Here is a 19,979-nt window from a genome sequence, read left to right on the forward strand (position 1 = left end):
AAGTCTGCTAGGGTGTGGCTTGTGTCGTCCCTGGAGCTCTGCGCCACGCAGTCCTTGTGTGGCTGGTCTTGTCATGTGGCCAAGTTTGTGGGTACACTGGGATGGTGCTCTGAAAATCAGCTCAAATTGTTATTCATGGTGTGCAGTGTCTTGCCTTCATTCCAAAGTGCCAGCGGGTGCCAGTGGCTCACACCTGTCATCCCAGCTACTCAGGAGGCTGAGATCTGAGGATCAGGGTTCAGAGCCAGCCCCGGCAGGAAAGTCTGTGAAACTCTTCCCTCCAATTAACCACTAGAAAACTGGAAGTGGCACTGTGGCTCAAGCAGTAGAGCACCAGCCTTGAGCAAAGAGCCCAGGCCAGGAGATTGACAAAAAACAAAACTGTGAAATATGGGTCGTGGGGAGTTTAGTGTTGGGTGCCTGGAATACAAAGCATTCAGTTTACAGTGTGTTGTGTGTGTGTCTGTGTCACTATGTTTTTGTGTGTCTCAGACACTGATTTTGTCTGTCTGTGGATTTGAACTCAGAGCCTCACCCTTGCCAGGCAGGCACTCTTGCTTGGTTTCCAGACCAGATGCAGACGCAGCCGCAGCTGCGCATCTTCTCCGCGGTGCCAGGCCTCCGGGCTGAGGAGCGAGGGTCGGGGTCTTGCGGGAGGAGCCGCGTGGGAACGCCTTGGTGCTCAGCGCTGACACAGGGCCTGAGGTAAGAGCTTCTGGGTCTGGGCGGCAGCTCTCGTAGTGCACAAATGCCGACTGAAGGGCTCGCTGATGCCCGCTGCGGATGGCTATAGTCCAGGTACATTTTGCCAGGTGCTGTGGCTCTGCCTGTCATTCTAGTTACTCAGGAGCCAGGTGTGAGGATCACAGTTGGAAGCCAGCCCTGGCCAGAAAGCCCTTGAGACTCTTACCTCCAAGTGCACAACCAAAAGCAGGAAGTGGAGCTGTGGCTCAAGTGGTAAAGTGCCAACTTGAGGAAAACAAAAAGAAAACAGCTCCCAGGCTGTGGGTTCCAGGCCCGGTACTGGCGTGGCACATAGAAAGGAAAACTTCCACTGTCTCCCCTCCCTCTCCTGCTTTGTCCTCTGGATTTGTCTCTTTGGACGCTGCAGGTGAGCAGGAGCAGCAGTGTGTGTGTCGGGGGCGAGGATGGCGGGGGGTGGGGTGGGAAGGAGGAGTCCTCCCCAGGTCCCGGTCTGGGTTTTGCGTCACTGAGATGCGCACTATCTGGATGTCTCTGGAGCATGGCAGGAAGAACAAACGTTCTTCAAGTCTGTGCATGGACTGTTTCACCCCCACCTGCCAGCAGGTTCTCCAAACGACCTCCACCCCCACATCCACCCCCACAATCCCCCCCACAATCCCCCCACCTCCACCCCCACAATCCCCCCACCTTCCCCCCTACAATCCCCCCACCTCCACTCCCCCCCACCCCCCCGCTCCAGCCAAACACAAAAAAACAAAGCTGGTGATTGTCAAATGGCTACTCCTGGTATTGACCATCCAAAGAAATGAGTGGCCATGTTTCTGTGTATGCCCCAAGAGAAGGGGTGGGGAGGGGTGGGGTGGGGTGTGAGGGGGAGGGGCGGCTCGGGGTGCTGGGCTCAGGGGCTGGGTGCAGTGGGGGCTTCGGGGCGCGCACAGGTGAGGATGGTTGGGGAGGGAGGGGCGTCGCCAATAAAACCCAGGTGAGCGTTGTCAGGCCGCACTTCCGGGTCTGACGCGCTGGCCCCTGGGCCTGACGCAGCAGCAGCAGCAGCAGCAGCAGCAGCAGCAGCCCCTAGAGGTGCGGCTGGGGCGCTGGCAGGGGCGGGTGGGGGGCTGTCCCAGCTTTAGCTTGGCTCACCAGTCCCGGTGAGGTCTTAGCACCCCAGTTTCTCACCCAGCCTGGCGCAGCTCCCACCGGCAGCAGGAAGGTGAGTGTGACCTGTGACTGTGCCGTGTAGGAACAGGGAATGAAGAAGGGTAAATTAGGTTTGTGGGTACCCCACTTCCCCGCGGGCAGAGCAGGTGTGACTACCAGCCACGCAGGCTGTCCTGACTCTCTGGACACTTAGAGATGAGGAAATAGTTCTGAGGGGCCCTCTGACCCTCACCCCTTTTCCTGCTGTGTAATATTCCATGGCATAGCTGAGCCCCAGCTCAGACACTCGGGGCGTTTTCCAGTTTTGAGCCCTCACAACACGGCTGTGGACAGGCGCTTTGCCTTCTGGGTGATATGGCGGTGTGGGGTGGCGGGGGGCTCGGTATGTGTTTGGCTCTTTGGGGGGGAGGTGCTGAGATTTAAACTCTTGTCATCCCCCCCCCCTCGCCACAGCCCCAGGGGAGAAGCACCTCTGAACGTGCATTTCCTTCGTTCTTAAGATGGAGCCTCCGGGAGGGAATGAAACGCGAGTCTGATGGGGCCTTGCCTTATTGAGTAACTGTGTGGACTCAGTTTTCCTCTGACCTCTCTGTTCTCCACCTGGACAGTGTAGAGCCTTATCGTTTCTTGTCCTTTTATGTTGAATGAGTCTGGAGAGGTGGAGACACTTTCCTAAGGACACACAGCTAATGAAACAAATCAGCAAGGAAATGAGCCCCCACCACCCGCCCTTCCCCTCTCCCCAGCCTCACTTGCCCCCCGCCCCCCCTTTCCCTCTTGCACCCCTTCCTGGCTGGACCTTTGGCTTTTTGAGTCAGACACAGTTGCTACAGGGATTGATTTATTTTTTTAAAGCTTCTCCAGTCTGGAAAGGCTCAGAAGTCTGGTTCTAACTACAGCAGAGGCAAAAGCAAGCAGACAGAAAGATGGGGTGTCTAGGCCGGGCCAGGGTTAAAGAGCTAAAGAGCGGCCTCAAGCAGACCCGGCCGAGGGGGAGTTCCAGGTTCATCTCCTTAACCGCCCACGCCCTGAGGGAGCCTGATGGGAAATGTCTGTGCTCCCCCCCTCCAGTGCCTGCGCACACCAAGAAGAGCAGGTGAATCCCTCCCTCCCTCCCTCCCTCCCTCCCTCCCTCCCTCCCTTCCTTCCTTCCTTCCTTCCTTCCTTCCTTCCTTCCTTCCTTCCTTCCGGTTGTGGGGCCTGAACTCTGGGCCTGGGTGCTATCCCTCAGCTCTTCAGTTCAAGGCAAGCGCTCTACCACTGAGCCACCTTCCCAGCCCCTGATAACTTTTTTATACTGCTTTTTATTTTTTTTTTATTTTTTGCTTATGTGGTGCTGAGGAATCAAACCCAGGGCCTCAGGCATGCAAGGCAAGCGCTCTAGCACCCTAATAACTTTTTTAAAGTATATATTTTTATTGTAAAGATACTGTACAGAGAGAGGGTTAGTTACATGAGTAAGGTAGTGAGTGCATTTCCTATGGAGCATTGTTATCCCCTCCTTTGTTTTTCCCCTACCTTCCCTTCACTCCCCACCTCCCCAACTTTTCCTCCCCCCCTTGCCCTGTGCCCGAAGTTGTACAGTTCGTTTTCAACATAGTGTCTTGTACATCTCATTGTTACAGTGGATCCACCTGGATCCCTGTTTAAGCATTTTGTTTTTTCCCTTTCCCTCCCCAAATTAGAAAAATGTATATACAAGATGCAGGGCACTGGAATCAAATACAGTGAAAACAGGGGCTATACCATGGGGGAAGAACATAAAAAAAAAAAAACAAAAAAAATCACATAGTACATTTAAAATACATTTAAAACAATAGCAAGGGGCTGGGAAGGTGGCTCAGTGGTAGAATGCTTGCCTTGCATGCATGAGGCCCTGGGTTCGATTCCTCAGCACCACATAAGCAGAAAAAAACAGAAGTGGCTCTGTGGCTCAAGTGGTAGAGTGCTAGCCTTGAGCTGAAGAGCTGAGGGACAGTGCCCAGGCCCAGAGTTCAAGCCCCACAACTGACCAAAAAAAAAAAAACATAGCAAGAAAGATAAAACCACTTGTATCCCTATCTTGGGGTTCATTTCATTTAACATCATCCTTTTTTGGGGGGAGGGGGTCCGGTCATGGGCCTGAACTCTGGGCCTGGGCACTGTCCCTCAGCTCTTCAGCTCAAGGCTAGCACTCTACCACTTGAGTCATAGCGCCACTTCCAGCTTTTTTTTTTCTGGTCATATATACATAGCTTTTGACCTTTTCTGCTTGTCCTAGATATATACTAGTTATTGCAAATAAGGGAAACCATGGGACCAATGTTTCTTTGGGCCTGGCTTACTTCACTTAATATAATTTTTTCCATTTCCTAACAAATAGGGCAATGTCATTCTTTCTGATGGAGGCATAGAATTCGTGTGTGTGTGTGTGTGTGCGTGTGCGTGTGCGCGTGCGCGCCATTCATCTATTAAGGGGCATCTGGGTTGGTTCCATATCTTAGCTATGGTAAATAATAACTTTTTTTGTTGGTCATGGGGCTTGAACTCAGGGCTTGGGCACTGTTCCTGAGCTTCTTTTGTTCAAGGCTAGTGCTCTACCAGTTGAGCCATGGCACCACTTCCAGCTTTGTGGTGGTTCATTGGAGATAAGACTCAGCGTACTTGCCTGCTCAGGCTGGCTCTGAACCCAGATCCTCAGCTCTCAGCCTCCTTAGTAGCAGGGATGGCAGGTGGGAGTCACCAGCACTTGGCTGAAAAACTGTCTTAACCTTGATTTCCATCCTGAGTGCATTTGACATCTGATGCTCAGGACGGAGGAGTGTAGACAGTAGGTTTGCCTTGTAAATACTTGGTCTGTCTGTCTCTGTTGGTCCATCGGTGGGTCTGTCTATCCGTCCATCCATCTGTCTGTTGTTCAAGCTGGGATTTGGACAGGTGTCGGCTGCATTCACAGCTGCTCAAGGGTTGGAATGAGCGAGCGGAGCGGCAGCTTTTCACGTGGGTGGAGTGAAATGGAATGAAGCTTTCGTGGCGCAGTGGCAGGATTGCAGGTGTGGTGGCCGCATGGCGGGGGGGGGGTGCGGGGGGGGGTGACGGCCTGTCCCTCGGGGTGGTCGGGGCTGAATAACTGCCTGGATGGGGTTGGGGTGAACACCGGGTGGTGGTGGGACACCTGGGTCCGCGCTGTTAGAAGGCATGGCCCTTCTGGAAGGTTCCTGGGAGCTGGGCTTGCGGGATGGCTGGGGTGTCACGTGGGCACATGGTCAGGTGACCACATTAACGGCACTGGGTTCGAGTCCCCGTGAGCAGCTGGTGGCTGAAATACATTGTGTTTGCTGCCATTTCGCAGCGCGGCAGCCATCGGGGTGGCGGGGTGGGGCGCTTGCTGGCATGGTGGGGACCCTGGATACAAATAGGTGGCGGAAGGACTCGGGGTGTGGGGTCCCACAGGCCAGGCCTGAGCAGGTGGAGAGAGGGTGGGCGGGGCTCAGGGACGAGGTGAGGGGTCCCTGGCTCGGGGTCCTTGCCTCTGGAGTTGGGGGGCACCGAGCTCTGGGGGTGGCTGTGTGGTGTCTGTGCAGTGAGTGGCGTTGACGGCGGGGCGGGCGGGGTGGGCGGGGCTCCAGGCGGCGCTGGGCGTCGGTGGGCGCGTCCTCCGGCTCGTCCTGGTGTCTGCGCATCACCTCCACCTGCCCCCATGGATATGTCTGGCTTCCCTTCTGCCCATCCATCGTGTGTCCATCCATCAGCTCATCTGTTTGTCCATCTTCCTACATGTCCATCCATCTGTCCTTCCATTTGTCCATTTTGTCCATCCCATCTGTCCATCTACCTGTCTGTCCATTTGTCCATCCTCCCATCTGTCCATCCATCTATTTGTCCATCCATTTTGTTTGTCCATCCACATATCTGTCCATCTATTTGTCCATCCTCCTATCCATCTGTCTGTCCATCCATCTGTCCGTCTGTTTTTCCATTCTTCCATCTGTCCGTCCATTTGTCGGTCTACCCATCTGTCCCTCCTCCCATCAGCCCTTCCCCCCACTCCTGTTCTTGACAGTGAAGTCAGCAAGCTGTGGGCTGCGTGTGGGCAGGCCGCTGGGGACTCGGCGTCTCTATCTATAATCCGGGAAAGAGACCAGGGGCAGAGGAGCGTGTGTACCGGGGAAGTTTCGAGAACCTCTGGAATCGCTGTGGAGTCAGAACTGGTCAGCAAGGGCATTTTGTAAGGATGGGGACCTGGCCCACTCACCAGGCCAGGCCTCCCGACTATCGCCCCGGCCTTAGAGGAGACCCCAGTCTTCTCTCCAAGATGACCCCCTTTTGTGACCCTCTAGTCTGGAGCCCCCTGGTCCTCTCTCCTGGGCCCCCCCTGACAGTGCTGCGGACACCACCCCCCTCCCCACTGAGAACTCTCTTGCTAAAAATCCAGTGCTTCGGGAACCCGGGATGGAGCCAGGTTGAAAGGCTTGGGGTCTCCTCGGAGGGGTCCGCTGTCCCCAGCATCATCAGATGCGAAGTCAGAGGCCCTGCTTGCCATTTCCAGATGGCTAGGGCAGTGGGGACTCGGGTGGCATTAACGTCCCCTGCTTTGGGACCCCACCAGACTGCTGAAGACCTGGGACCACCAGCAAGGTGGAGGGGGGCCGGGTCCCATCGCCCCCTTAGCTGAGAGCTTGGGGCAGTGGCGCATTCCCCTCTATCCTGGACATACATGTGTAATTACTGGGGGTGGGGGGGCTTGAACTCTGGGCCTGGGCACTGTCCCTCAGCTCTTCAGCTCAAGGCGAGCGCTCTACCACATTGAGCCACAGCGCCACTTCTGGTTTTCTGGTAGTTCATTGAAGGTAAGAGTCTCATAGACTTTCCTGTCCAGGCTGGCTTTGAACCACAATCCTCAGACATCAGCCTCCTGAGTAGTTGGGATGACAGGCGTGAGCCACCGGTGCCCGGCTTTGTATAATTTTGTGTGTGTGTGCCAGTCCTGGGGCTTGAACCCAGGGCCTGAGCATCTTTGTTCAAGGCTGGGGCTCTACCACTTGAGCCACAGCTCATTTCTGACTTTTTGATCATTAGCATAGATAAGAGTCTCATGGTCTCTCCTCTTGTGCTGGCTTTGAGCCTCCATCCTTCAATCTCCGCCTCCTGAGTCTAGGGTGAGCAGCACACGCCATGGGTGCTGGTGTCTCAACTTCTTTCCAGAAGTTGTCATCACTTGGGGAGCGATCTGCTTCCGCAAGGACCTCCTCTGTGTTCATTAAAGGCAGCTTCTTCCCTCTTTCAAAATAAGGGCCTCTGTCCCCTGAGCCTGGGGCCATTCTCATGCCAGTGTTGGGGAGGGGTGAGGAGTCCAGCTGACTGATTGATGGGCTTTGGCCTGCCCGCATTCCCAGGCCGGGCGTTGCTGGTGGGAGCTGGCGGCATTCCTGCGCTCGCTCTGTGTTGGATGCCTGCAGCTTCTCCCCGGTGCTCATGGCGACCAGCGTCTCCTGGGCAGCGCTGTGGCCCCGGCTCTGCTCTGACCGCTGGCCTGGGAGCCGTGGGAAGCCACGTGCCCTGGGCACCCGCGTGCCGGTTGCTGCAGCTACGGGGCAGCCACTGAGCCCGGACAAGGTGCAGCGGAGCCCAGCCTGGCCATCCCACAGAGCCCCCAAGCCAACATGGGGGCAGTGGGGTACTTTGGGGTCTCCAAGGAGCAGAGATTGGGTAGCTACAGCTCATGCTGATACTGGGAATGTGGGCCCTTATTAGATGCTGTGTGCAGCCAAGATGTAATTCCCTCCCTCCCTCCTTCCTTCCTTCCCTCCCTCCCTCCCTCCCTCCCTCCCTCCCTCATCCCTCCCTCTTCTCTCTCAACCACTCCCTTCTCTTTGTGGGTGGTATGAATGGAGCCCAGGGCCTCGTGTGTGCTGAGCTGTGCCATGCAGCCCAGCTCCAGCCGCAGACAGGTGCTTGGGAGCCGGCAGCACCGCACAACGGGCGTTTGTTTGCTTTTCACTTTGCTGGTCCTGGGTTTTGAACTTGGGGCCTGGGCGCTGCCCTGAGCTGCTTTTGCTCACGGCCTCTGCTCTCCCTCTTGAGGCACAGCGCCTCCCCAGGAACACCAAAAAAAGTACTTTTTCCCGACTTCGGGAACCCTAACCCTCAGCACATCACCTTTATAATAACAATTTTCACAAAGGGGGGAAAAGCTGGTTTATTTTAAAGCCAGCCACCCGCAGTCCACACCTGTGATCCCCACTGCAGAGGCTGAGGTCTGGAGGATCACAGTTCTAAGCCAGCTTGGGCAGAAAAGTTGAAGAGACTCTCTCCAAAGTAACCAGCAAAAAGCAGGGCTTCAGGTGTGGCTCAATGGTAAAGCACCACCCACAGCAAGCTGAATAAATGCGGGGGCCCTGAGTTCAAGCCCTAGCGCTGCCAAAAATAAAAATTAGGCTAAGGAGGTTAACAGCTTAGACTTGAGTCCTGGCTCTGCTCTGGGTAGCACACGCCCCTGCACCCGCGTCCCGTCCCGCGGGCCAGGCCTGGGCCCTCCTTCCTCTCTTGGGGGTTGCAGGGTGGGATGGGGTGCGCCAGGGGTGTCTAAGCTCCATGCTGAGTGGGCCCAGGCTGGGCCCAGGGCCTCCCCAGGACCCGCAGCAGGCAGCTAGCGTTTCCTGTGGCCAACCACAGCCCAACCCTACGAAATGGAAAATTCCAGAAAGAAACAGTCTCTCGGTTTTATACTGTGCCCTGGCTGAGAGCTTGCGTCATCTGGTGTGTGTGTGGGGGGGGTAATTGTGCCTTTGCGCTGGTCTCGAAGCTGTCAGGTAATGGGGGGGGACTGCGTTCTCTCACAGCACCTTCACAGTGTCTCCGCTCATTTGCACCTGTGGTTGGCGCGTTGACTCCGCCCCCAGAGGGCCCGTGCGGGTGCCCACGACCCTCTGTAGGGCTCCCTGGTGGTCTCCCCGGACCCCAGGGTCCCCGTCTGTCCACAGTGGGGTCTTTGAGTGGTCAGCTGAGCCCTGGTTGTGGGGACCCCTGTCCTGTCTTGGGGGGAGCAGGGGCAGTCAGGGTGCCTGCTTGTCCTGTGGCCCTGGGCTGAGGGACAGCTGCTAGCCTGAGACCCAAGGGACTCTGAGAGAGGAGGCTAAGCTTCCCAAAGCAAACATCTCCGGAACCCCAGGGGTTCTGTGCATGCTGGTGTGAGGCATGCCAGTAGGCCTCAACCTACTTAGTAAATATGGAAGGGAGGGGCAGGAGGGAGGGGCCTTGAACTCAGGGCCTGGGCTCTGTCTCTGAGTCTTTTGCCCAAGGCTGGCACTCTGCCACTCTGAGCCACCGCGCCACTTCCGGTTTCCTGGTGCTTCATTGGAGATCAGAGTCTCATGCACTTTCCTGCCCAGGCTGGCTTTGAACCAGGACCCTCAGCTCTCAGCCTCCTGAGTAGCCAGGATGACAGGTGTGAGCCACCTTACCTCCCTCCCTCCTCCTGCTCCCTCCTCTTCTGTTTTGGACAAGGTCCGGCCGTAGCCTAGACTGGCTTCCACACTGTGATTCTTCTGCCTCAGCCTTGTGTGGGGGATTACAGGTGTCCCTGCGTCCCGCAGGAGGCTGGCTCACCTGCCCGCCAGCAGGTGTCCACCAGCAGGTGGGGGTGGCTGGGAGGACGGCTTCCCATCCAGTCCACGGGCGCCCGCCCCGCCCTGCCCCCTTGGTCCTTGAGGCTGCGGGCCTCTCCAGGGGCACGCCATGGAAGTTGGCTGTTTTCTTCCGGGGGTGGGGGGGGGGTGGCAGCCAGGTGGCTTTGGCGCTGTCTGGGGTACTGTGGTACCCAGAAGGGACAAGGGATGAGGTCTTACTAGTTCTTGGGGTCCTGGCTTGGCTTTCTGTCTGGGGACCTGTGCCAAGAAGGAGATTAAATGGGGAGGCTGGAGTTTCCCATGAGGGAGAGGCAGAGGCCCAGCTTGGGCCTGACTGGAGCCGAGGCCCAGCAGATAATGGGGCCATTGTTCCCGCTGGGCCTCTGGCTAGGCTGGAATTAGCATGCCAATGCACCCCGTGCCCTCCAGGGAGATGGGGTGCATTCACGGCAAGTGCTGTGGAGAGACACCCTCCCCCCTCCCCCAACCGAGGCCAGGGGATCCTCTGAGCACTTACCCAGGAGCCCAGAGCTGATGGGGGTATCTCAGAGTGACACCAGGCCCCTGAGATAGACCATAGTCACACTCGCAAAAATGCACGGAGATCTGGAAACATTGTATTGATGACAAGACACAGGAGCTGATCTCACACCTTTAATTCTACTCCGGAAGATTGCGGTTGGAAGCCAGCCAGGGCAGGAAAGTTTTTGAGACTTTTTTGTTGGTTATGAGGCTTGAACTCTGGGCCTGGGCGCTGTCCCTCAGCTCTTCAGCTCAAGGCTAGCGCTCTGCCACTTGAGCCACAACGCCACTTCCAGTTTTCTGGTGGTTTATTGGAGCCTGTCTGGGCTGGCTTTGATCTCAGCCTCCTGAGTAGCTAAGATTACAGGTGTGAGCCACCAGTGCCCAGCTTGAGACTCTTATTTCCAATTAACCACCAGAAAACTCTAAATGGAGCTGTGGCTCAAAGTGATAGAGTGCTAGCCTTGGGCAAAAAAGCTCAGGGACAGCCCCTAGGCCCTGAGTTCAAGCCCCATGGCCGACCAAAAAGCAAAGGGAAATCTTGGAAACTCCACTAAGCTTTGCACCTCCAGGGTAGACCTTACCGGGCAGGGTAGACCTCAGGACCCCGTTTGCAGATGGGTAAACTGAGGCTCACGGATGCCAAAAGGCTGTGTAAGTGGTCCCCACACAGCTGAGATGACAGGTGTATACCACCACACCCAGCTGTTTTGTGCTGAGATGAGGTCTTGCTGACGTTTTCCCCTAGGCGGCTTGAACGGCGGTCTCCTCCCCTTATCTCCTGAGTAGCTTAAAATATCTGGGCACTGTAGTTAATGCTTGTAACCTCAGCTATTCCATTGGGCTTTTGAAACCTCAATAACTGGATGGACAGCTGGATTCATTTCCAGGTTGCAGGTAAGACAAATAGAGCTGCGGAAAATTGAGCATAGATTTTCATTTTTCTCAGGCAAACATCTAGAAATGGAATCAGCAGGCGTGTGTAACTGCATGCTTGCTTTCTGAGGAGAATGTCCAGCCTGGTGTGGTGGTGCATGCCTGTACTCCCAGCGCTTGGGAGGCTGACGCAGGTTAACAGGAGAGAAGAGGATCTCAGATTCATCCACCCAGGCTTCCTCGGGAACTGTAATCCTCCAGATCTCAGCCTTTCGAATAGCTCTGTTTACAGGCCGGTACACCAGCACTTGGTGTTCACTGGGTCTTTTAGGGTACGGTCTCCTTCCTGCCCAGGTGTGTGTCTGAGCCTTGATTTACCCATCTTCCTGCTGGATCACAGGCATGTGCATCCTTTCCCTGGAGAGGGAGTCTCAAAGACATTTCTGTCGGCATTGGCCTTGAACCACGATCCTCCAGGGCTCAGCCTCGTGGTGGCAGGATTGCAGGTGTGTGTGGGCCAGTGAGGAGGGGCCCTGGTGCTGAGGCTTCCCTCTTGGCCCCCACACGCCCCTTTCTCCTTTTGTCCTGTCTGAAGAATGTCTTCTAGGTTCCAAAAATGATTCTCCTGCTTGTGGCTCCATGTTGGGGGCGGGGTCCTCCTTGAACCAGTTGCTGCCTGCAGGGTAGGGGTGGGGCTCCTGCCCCGTGGGCTCCCACATGGAGACCCGCCGTGGGTCCCCGCGCTGTGTCCAGGGACTTTTCTTCCTTTTTCCTTCAGAGATCTCTGTCTCTTCCTTCTAAGCACCTGTTGGCAGCAGCCATTTAGCCCAGTGCTGTGGCTCCTGCCTGTAATCTTAGCTACTCGGGAGGCTGAGATTGGGAGGATCGTGGTTCAAGGCCAGCCTGGGAGAACACCTTGGGGGACCCCCCTGTGTGCTGAGCAACGCATTTAGCATCTCGCTTAGACTTAGTAAGTTCCACTTGATGTATTCAAACACTTCAAATGCAATTCACACCAATAACGCGTAGGCCTCATTCTGGGCGTGCCCCACGCCCGGGGGAGCTCGCGTGGCTCGTCACTTGGTCCAGAGGTTTGGAGGGGAGTGTGTCGGCGTGACCTCCAGGCTGCTCCGTCGCTGGAGGGAGAAGCGGCCGCCTTTCGGGGCGGCTCCAGCAGTGGGTGCCAGGTGCAGTCCCGGGGTGGCAGGCCGCTGTGCCGCGGGCTCTGTGCGCTCTGGGTTTCACACACGCGCAGGGCTGCCTGGGTGGCAGCTTCGCTTCTGGTCACGGATGAGGGCGGAGCTTGCTCTGGTGAGTCTGGTTATCTGGTGGCTGATGGCCGTGGTGGCGGCTCTGCGGGCCCCTTTCTATTCCACAGCGCTAACGCCCCACGTCTCACTCCTCCTACAGCTTAGTATTTTATGCTACTTCACAGCACACACACGCGCACACACACACACACACACACACACACACCCGCAGTTGAGTCCTGTTCAACAGCCTACCACTCACGAACATGCACTATTCACTGCACCACCTCTGCCAACTGGGTGGGCCTGATGCTGTGGCCACAGCTGGCCTGGGGTGGGGGGCTGGGGTGCAGGACCGTCCTTCCTGCACGGGGGAGAACTCAGGGCCACTCTGTCTCGGGTCCCCGAGGTCGGGGGTCCCGGGGCTCGGCATGTCTGTGAGCGGTGCAGGTCCCATCGGGGACAAGCGTGCGAGGACGGAACGGCGGATCCCCAGCCAGGCCATGCTGGAGCTCTGGAGGGGGCGTGGGGACAGGAGTCTTGAGGGGTCCTCCGGGGTCAGGCCATCCACTGAGATGGGGGTGCAGGGGGTGTCCCCAGGAAAAGCTCTTCCAACCACCAGGGCTCCCGAAGCCTAGGGCCGGTGCTGTGGTTGTGGGGCGCCCCTAGTGCTCCTTGGGGACACAGTCACCCTGTCCCCAGCACCTGGCCGGATCGCACAGGATCTTCCCCCTGGTTCGTTCTGTCTGTCCTGCCCTGGAGGTGGCTGCGTGCGCAGACCGCAGGGCCAGCACAACCCGGTCCTGGGGGACCCCGGGGCCGTGGGCAACGGGGGGGGGGAGGGGATGGGCGGCGCCCGTGCCACACATGGGCCAGGCAGGGCTGCACAAAGGTGGCTCCTGCCCTGCCCTGCGTCTCTCTGCAGCCCGCAGAGCTGGTGGGGGCCGAGGCCAGCCAGGCCGCAGCCCGGGGCTCCTGGTCACAACCACAGAACAGGACTTTGGGGGGGGGGTCACCGAAGCCTGGCCACACAGCACCAGGGACTCAGTTACACCCAGCGTGGCCGGCAGGGGGTGGCCTGCAGCTCGGCCCACGCCGCCAGCTCTGGCGCCATGCGAGAGCAGGCTGGGTTCCAGCTACTCGTTACCCTTGACCGAGACCCGGCCGCCTCTGTCGGGGATGGTCGTCCTCTTCGACGGAGCTTCAGGAGGGACGCACATGGAGTGGTGAGGGAGGAAGGGGACACCCGCCTATCCAGCCCAATCAACCCTGGAGATCAATGGGGTGGCAGATGTCGCAGCCAGATTGCCCTCACATCCATGGGTTCCAATAAAGCTTTATTGTAAGCCCGGCGCGGGTCCCCGGCGGGGCGGCCGGGGTGGGGGACAGCCCGGGCGCTGCAGGGACACTGAGGCAGCAGCCCGCACCGCCTCTCCAGCCGCCGGGCGGCCGTCCCCCCCCACCTCCTCTCAGGTCCTGTTCTAGGGTTTCTGTGCGTGGATCTGGGTCATCTGCTGACGCCTGGCGAGAAGCGGGCGTGCCTGTGTGGCCTCAGGTGGACGCCTCAGCAAGGGGACAGTGCGCGTGCCTGTAATATGGGGGTTGACTGGCTGGCAGAAGTGTTTCTATGACCGAGGTGACAGTCACCCCCTCTGTGGTCACGTCCAGGTCCAGGTGACCTGCCAAGTCTGAGCTAAATCTATCTGCGATTCCCCAGAGGGCCCTGGCCATCCCGGCGAGGGACACACGGGAGGGACAGAGGGCAAGAGGCTTCCCAGGTCCCCCCCCCCCCCCCGCTGCCACAGCCTGCCCGCGTCCTCTCACTCCTGGGCCCAGGCCCGGGGGTCGTGACCCGGCCGGCGGCAGCTTTCCCAGGCACACCCAGCTTTCCACTCCTGGGCCAGTCCCGCACCACCTCCCCCCTCCACGCTGCTACCCCCCTCCTTACCCTGCGGAGGCTGCTCAGCAGCTAGGCGATGGCACCTGCCTGGAGCGAGCCCTACAACTCCCCCCGCTTCCAGAGGCCTCAGTTTCCCCTCCAGCGGCACCAGATGGTTCTGGCTCTGATCCGCCTGTGGCACGGGGGGCTGCGGGCTGAGCAGGCGGCCAGCTCCTGAGTTTGCTTCCTGTAGGGAGTGGAGGAAGTGTGTTGGAGGTTGTGGGGTTCAGGGGTGACACGGGGTGCATAATGGAAGGGACCAGCACGTCCGGGGCGGGGTGCGGATGCTCCTCGTGAGGGGGGCTGGCCCCTGGGAGGGTTCACAAGGGCTTCCATCTGTCCTCCACCCTCACCCCAGCCAGCGCCCTCCCTCAACCATCCCCCTCCCTCTGTCCTCTGGAACCCGGGGTGGGGTGGGGTCACAGACGTGCAGCAGGCGCAGGGCCTGGGTACTGGGGGGGGGTCACAGACGTGCAGCAGGCGCAGGGCGCGGGGATTCACGCGCTGTGTGCGCTGTGGTCTCCTGTATGCAGTGCTCCGTGCTAACCAGTTCCGAGAAGCCAGAGGCGAGGGCTCCCTCGGGGCCGGGTGGTGCAGGGCGAGGTCTGCGCTGTGGATGGGCCGCAGCTGTGGGCCTGTGTCCCGCCCCGCGGTGGCCCCGGGCGCTGATGCCGGCTGCCTAGGGCTGAGCGGGCAGGCGGCCTCTAGCGGCCATGTTCGGAGCTGCAAAATTCCAGAGCGGGGAGGGAAGGAAGGACTCCCCTCCTCCCCTCTCACTTCCCCCTTCCTCTCCACCCTCTCTCCTCCCTCCCCTCTCCACCCTCCTCTCCACCCTTCCTCTCCACCCTCCCCTTTCTCTCTTCCCATCTTCTCTTCCCTCTCCTCCCCTTCCTTTCCATCCCCCCTTTCCTCCTCCCCTCTCCCCCCTTCCTCCCTTTCCATCCCCCCTTTCCTCCTCTTTCTCTCTTCCCTACCTGGCCACCCTCCCCTTTCCTCTCCTCTCCCCTCCTCTTCCTGTCCACCCTCCCCTTTCCTCTCCTCCCCTTCCTGTCCACCCTGTCCTTCCTCTTCCCTTTCTTCTCCCCTCCCCTCTGTCCTCTTTCTCTCCCCTTCCTCTTCCTCTCTCCATTCCCCCTCCTCTATTCCCTTCCCTCCACCTCATCTTCCTCCCCTCCTTTCCTCTCTTCTTTGTCCTCAGCCAGGGCAGAAAAATCCCTGAGATGCCATCACCCAACTAACGAGCAAACAGCCAGGCCGGAAGCATGGCTGAGACTCATCTCTAACTAATAAGCCAAATGCTCGAAGTGGCCCTGTGGCTAAGATGGTAGAGTGCTAGCCTTGAGCAGAAGTGCTCAGGGACCGGGACCGCACCCAGGCCTTGATTTCAAAGTCCACACCTCACAAAAAACATGCCCAATGGGACAAGCCATCCCTGCAAGGAGCACCTAGATTCCCCCGTGACGCCTCCCCCCCCCCCCCCCGGGCCAGGCCAGTCCTGACCATCAAGAACCCTGGAGAGGAGAAGATATGCCATCACATCCTAAATGGAGCCACTTTGTGTCTGCCCTTTCAGAATTAACCAGAGCTGGGAAATCCAGAGCAGCAGTTAATAAGCCTGCCCACCTCATGTCCATACCTGTCTTCCTTTCTACCCGGATAGGAACTGGCATTCTTATCTTTGGTACCTGCAGTTTGTATTTATAGTCAGTCTTACACGCAGGACGCTGCCTGGGCAGCCTGCCGCCATCTATCACCCAGACATCTACCAAGGCCTTCTGCAGAGACCCTAACTAGCCAAGTCCCCCAAGTTTTAATTTTCAGCCCTGAACCCTTCCTTTTGCTGTTTGTGCGCCTTCTATTTTTTCTGATTGCTCAGCCCCTGCCTTGTGAGATTTCTTTCATCCAAAGCCACACATGTGTCCACCACCAAGTAAGGGCCACAGCTGCCTTCTCCTGGACCAGAGGGGACATCTGTCTCCTCCCCCTCCCCCCCTGTGGATGCCCTTTGCCAGCAGGAAGTGGCCGTAGAGTGTCTGTGTCCCTTTCATAATGATCAAAAAAGCCCAGGATGTAAGATCTGCCCAGGAAGACCCCTGTGCGAGGCCCTGCGTGAATCTGCCAGTAGACGCCCATCCCTCCAGCGGTTAAGTCCCTGCCCAGTACCTGTGCTACCCGGGCGACCGCACACCTGCAGGAGGGAGAGGTCACATCTGCATCTGGCATGGCCACACCTTCTCCCCGCCCCTACCTTCCTTAAACCCGGCCGTGTCTCCAACCTGCACTGGGGGCCGGTGGCTCGGAACAAACTTCTTACCTGCCTGAAGACCGAGTGGTAGTCTCTTCAGCAACCTAATTAAAATCTAACACCGAGGAGGCAGCTTCTCCTTTGAGTTCTCAACTGAAAAAGCCGGTAGAAGCCAAGAGCCGTGTCCTTGGCCCGCTAGGCGAGAGGCCGGGTGCTGTGAGGCCCGCGGGCCAGCAGGGGGCCCCCGGAGCTCCATGCTGAGCCCTGTGTGTGTGAGATTGCCATGTATTACAATGGGGCTTCGCTGACAATGTACCTTGAGCAGATTCACCCTCTGTTCTACTAAGCTTTAAGGAGCTTAGTGGGTTTCTGTCCGCGACATGAAATCCTGCTTCAGTCATGACCCATCACCCCACTTTCCCAGACCAGCCCCTTTTGTAATCATAGTCTATGAATATGATTTTCTTTTTGGCATAGGCTCCTTGTCCTTGCAGAGCCTTCTGAACAAAGGGCAAAGTGCTTCTACCTAAATCCCAGGGCCCGGGCTGGGAAGGTGGCTCAGTGGTAGAGCGCTTGCCTTGCATGTCTCAGGCCCTGGGTTCGATTCCTCAGCACCACATAGGCAAAAAGAAAAAAGCCGGAAGTGGCGCTGTGGCTCAAGTGGTAGAGCGCTAGCCTTGAGCTGAAGAGCTGAGGGACAGTGCCCAGGCCCAGAGTTCAGGCCCCACAATCAGACAAAAAACAAAAAAACTAAATCCCAGGGCCCCTGGCTTGAAAGCAGAAGCAGGAAGCCCAGAGTGGCTGGGAGGAGGAGGTGGGTGCTGCCCCACAGTGGGGCTCATGGGGTGCCCACAGCTGCCCTGGGGCTCCAAAATGGACGTGGATTCAGCCCTGAGGGGAAAATCGCATCCTAACCACGCCATCAGCACGTTGTCAACCATCTTACCCAGATGCCCGCACACTGTCAGTCACCCTTCCTGCGGGGACAGGGGGGAGGTGCACCAGTAAGCAGGATAGGAACACACTGCAAAGCAAGGGCGCATGGGTGCGTGTGTGCACGCCCAGAAGTGAAAGAAATGGGAGGGGGAACAAAGGAGGAGACAGCAATGCTTGATGAGAAATGGACTCATTACCCTGCCCAAGTCATTGTAACCCCTCTGTACGATATTTTCACAATAAAAAAAAAACAAAGCTGAGGAGGCAGAGTATGAGAGGATCACAGTGGGAGGCCAGATTGGAAAGAAAAATTCATGAGACTCATTCTCAACTCCCATAGCAGTGTCCGGTGACACCTATCGTCTCTAGCTCCATGGGAGGCTGCGGTGGGGAGGATCGAGGGGAAAGGCAGCAAGACTCCATTTGTACAAAGGGAAGCTGGACACACTGCTGAGATCCCAGCCACTCGGGGGAAATCCAAGGCAAGACCCGGCCCTTGAAAGGACTCGTGAAAAATGGGGCTGGAGGCATGGCAGCATGCACTGCGCTGAGCCTCAAGTTCAAACTCGGGGTCCCCACCCCAACAAACAAGTAGGCCAGACTGCGGTTCCATGCCTGTAGTTCTAGATATTCAGGAAGCTGAAGCAGGAGGACCTGTTAAAACCAGCCTCTTGAACAATGATGGTAAAAGCAGAGGCTGGGCCTGGGCACCGGGGGCTCCGGCCTGTCATCCTACTCAGGAGGCTGAGATCTGAGGATCATGGTTCACGGCCAGCCCAGGCAGGAAAGTCCGAGAGACTGACTCTTCAATTAGCCACCAAAGATCCAGATGTGGCGCTGTGGCTTAAGGGGTGCTAAGGAAGCTGAAATCGGGAAGATTTCAGCCTGGGCAAAAAAGGTGGTGAGGTCATCTCAGCTAGCAGCTGGACATGGTAGCACAGCACAGAGTGTGAAACAGGAGGATCACAGGTCTGTGGGAAAGACCCGATCTCAAACTAACACTGCAGAAAAGGGCTGGCATAGCCCATGTGGTAGAACCCCTGCCAAGAAAGCCTGAGGCCTTGAGTTCAAACCCCAGTACTACTGAGAGGGGGGGAGAGAGAGAGGGAGGGGGGAAGGAGAGGGAGGGAGAGGAAGGGAGGGAGAGGGGAAGAGAAGGAGAAGGAGAGATGGACAGGGAGAGAGGAGGGAGAGACCAGGAGAGGAAGAAGGAGAGGAGGGAGAGAGGGAGGGGAGAGGGGGAAAGGGGAGGGGGAGGGGGGGAGGGGAGGGGGAGGGGAGGGGGGGGAAGGAGGAGGAGGGGAGGGAGGGGAAAGGGGAGGGGAGGGGGAGGGGAGGGGGGGGGAAGGAGGAGGAGGGGAGGGAGGGGAAAGGGGAGGGGAATTCAGCTTTCCTGCTGGTGGAGTGTGAATGAGAGTACTGAGTGTAACTATTACGTCATGAGGTAGGTATTTAAATAATACCCAGAGCCCGTGGGGCTGCACCAGCCCTGGCCGCGGTCCTGAGCCCTTGTCCCACCCGGGCAGTGTGTGTGGCTTGCACGCCAGCCCTCCTGACCTGACAGGCCCACCCAGACGGAGGAGGGGCACTTCCAAACATTTTCACAGTCATCCCGGCCCAGCTGGGAGATGGTTTTTTAAGATAGGCTCCCCCACCCCCCAGTTCCTGGGGCTTGAACTCCGGGTCTGGGCGCTGTCCCTGAGCTGCTTTTGCTCAAGGCTAGCCCTCTACCACTTGAGCCACAGCGCCACTTCTGGCTTTTTCCTTTGATGTGGTACTGAGGAATCGAACCCAAGGCTTCATGCATGCCAGGCAAATGCTTTACCACTGAGCCACCTTCCTGGCCCTGGGAGACATCTTTTTGAAGATCAGGTGACATGCTGCACTCATCCATCAAGAAGTCCAACCAAGGGCGATGTTTCACCGCGAGGATCGGCTTCCGCTCCAGTGGGCAGCAGCCTAGATGGCTACATGCAATGTGCGTGGGGCCCCTGGGCTGGCCGGAGATCCGGAGGATCCAGGGGGAGGCCTAGACAAGAAGAGTGTACCAGACTCCCGTACCCACCATGGGAGTGTGCCCATGCGCCTGACAGCCAGCTATGTCCATGCCAGGACAGGAAGACCAGACTCTACCTTAAAAAGACTCAAAGCAAGCTGGGCACCAGAGACTCACGCCTGTAATCCTAGCTACTCGGGAGGCTGAGATTTGAGGATTGCAGTTCAAAGCAGGCAGGCAGGAAGGAAAGTTGTGAGACTCTTATCTCCAATAAACTACCAGAAAACTGTGGCTCAAGTGGTAGATCACTAGCCTTGAGCTGAAGAGCTGAGTGAGGCACAGCACTCAGGCCCAGAGTTCAAGCCCCATGGCCAAAAAAAAAACAAAACAAAAAATCAGGCAGGCACCAGTGGCTCACGTCTATAATTCAGGAGGCTGAGATCTGAGGATTATGGTTCAAAGCCAGACTGGGCAGGAAAGTCTAAGATTCTCTTATCTCCAATTAACCACTAGAAATTGGACGTGGTGCTGTGACTTAAAGTGGTAGAGCACTAACCTTGAGCAAAAAACCTCAGAGAAAGCACCTAGGCTGTGAGTCCAAACCCTACAACTGACCAAAAAAAAAAAAAAAAAAAAAAAAAAAAAAGCTGGGCCGGTGGCTCACGCCTGTCATCCTAGCTACTCAGGAGGCTGAAATCTGAGGATCATGGCTCAAAGCCAGCCTGGGCAGGAAAGTCCGTGACAC

General features: G+C 57.5%; 1 long non-coding RNA gene across 2 annotated transcripts in view; it reads right to left on the minus strand.

Annotated features, from left to right (window-relative positions):
• Window positions 1-13,471: 13,471 nt before the first annotated feature.
• LOC138814534 (uncharacterized) overlaps window positions 13,472-19,979 on the minus strand; it is a 54,941-nt gene continuing 48,433 nt past the window's right edge. For both annotated transcript variants that reach the window (XR_011368020.1, XR_011368021.1), the window contains exons 2-5: window positions 16,372-16,566; window positions 14,605-14,780; window positions 14,067-14,244; window positions 13,472-13,706 (exon numbers count right to left, since the gene is read on the minus strand). This is a non-coding gene — a long non-coding RNA (uncharacterized lncRNA). The remainder of the gene's footprint in view (window positions 13,707-14,066; window positions 14,245-14,604; window positions 14,781-16,371; window positions 16,567-19,979) is intronic.

This window comes from Dipodomys merriami, unplaced genomic scaffold (assembly GCF_024711535.1).
Source record: "Dipodomys merriami isolate MVZ:Mamm:240054 unplaced genomic scaffold, mDipMer1.0.p SCAF_60, whole genome shotgun sequence".
Classification (NCBI taxonomy): domain Eukaryota; kingdom Metazoa; phylum Chordata; class Mammalia; order Rodentia; family Heteromyidae; genus Dipodomys; species Dipodomys merriami.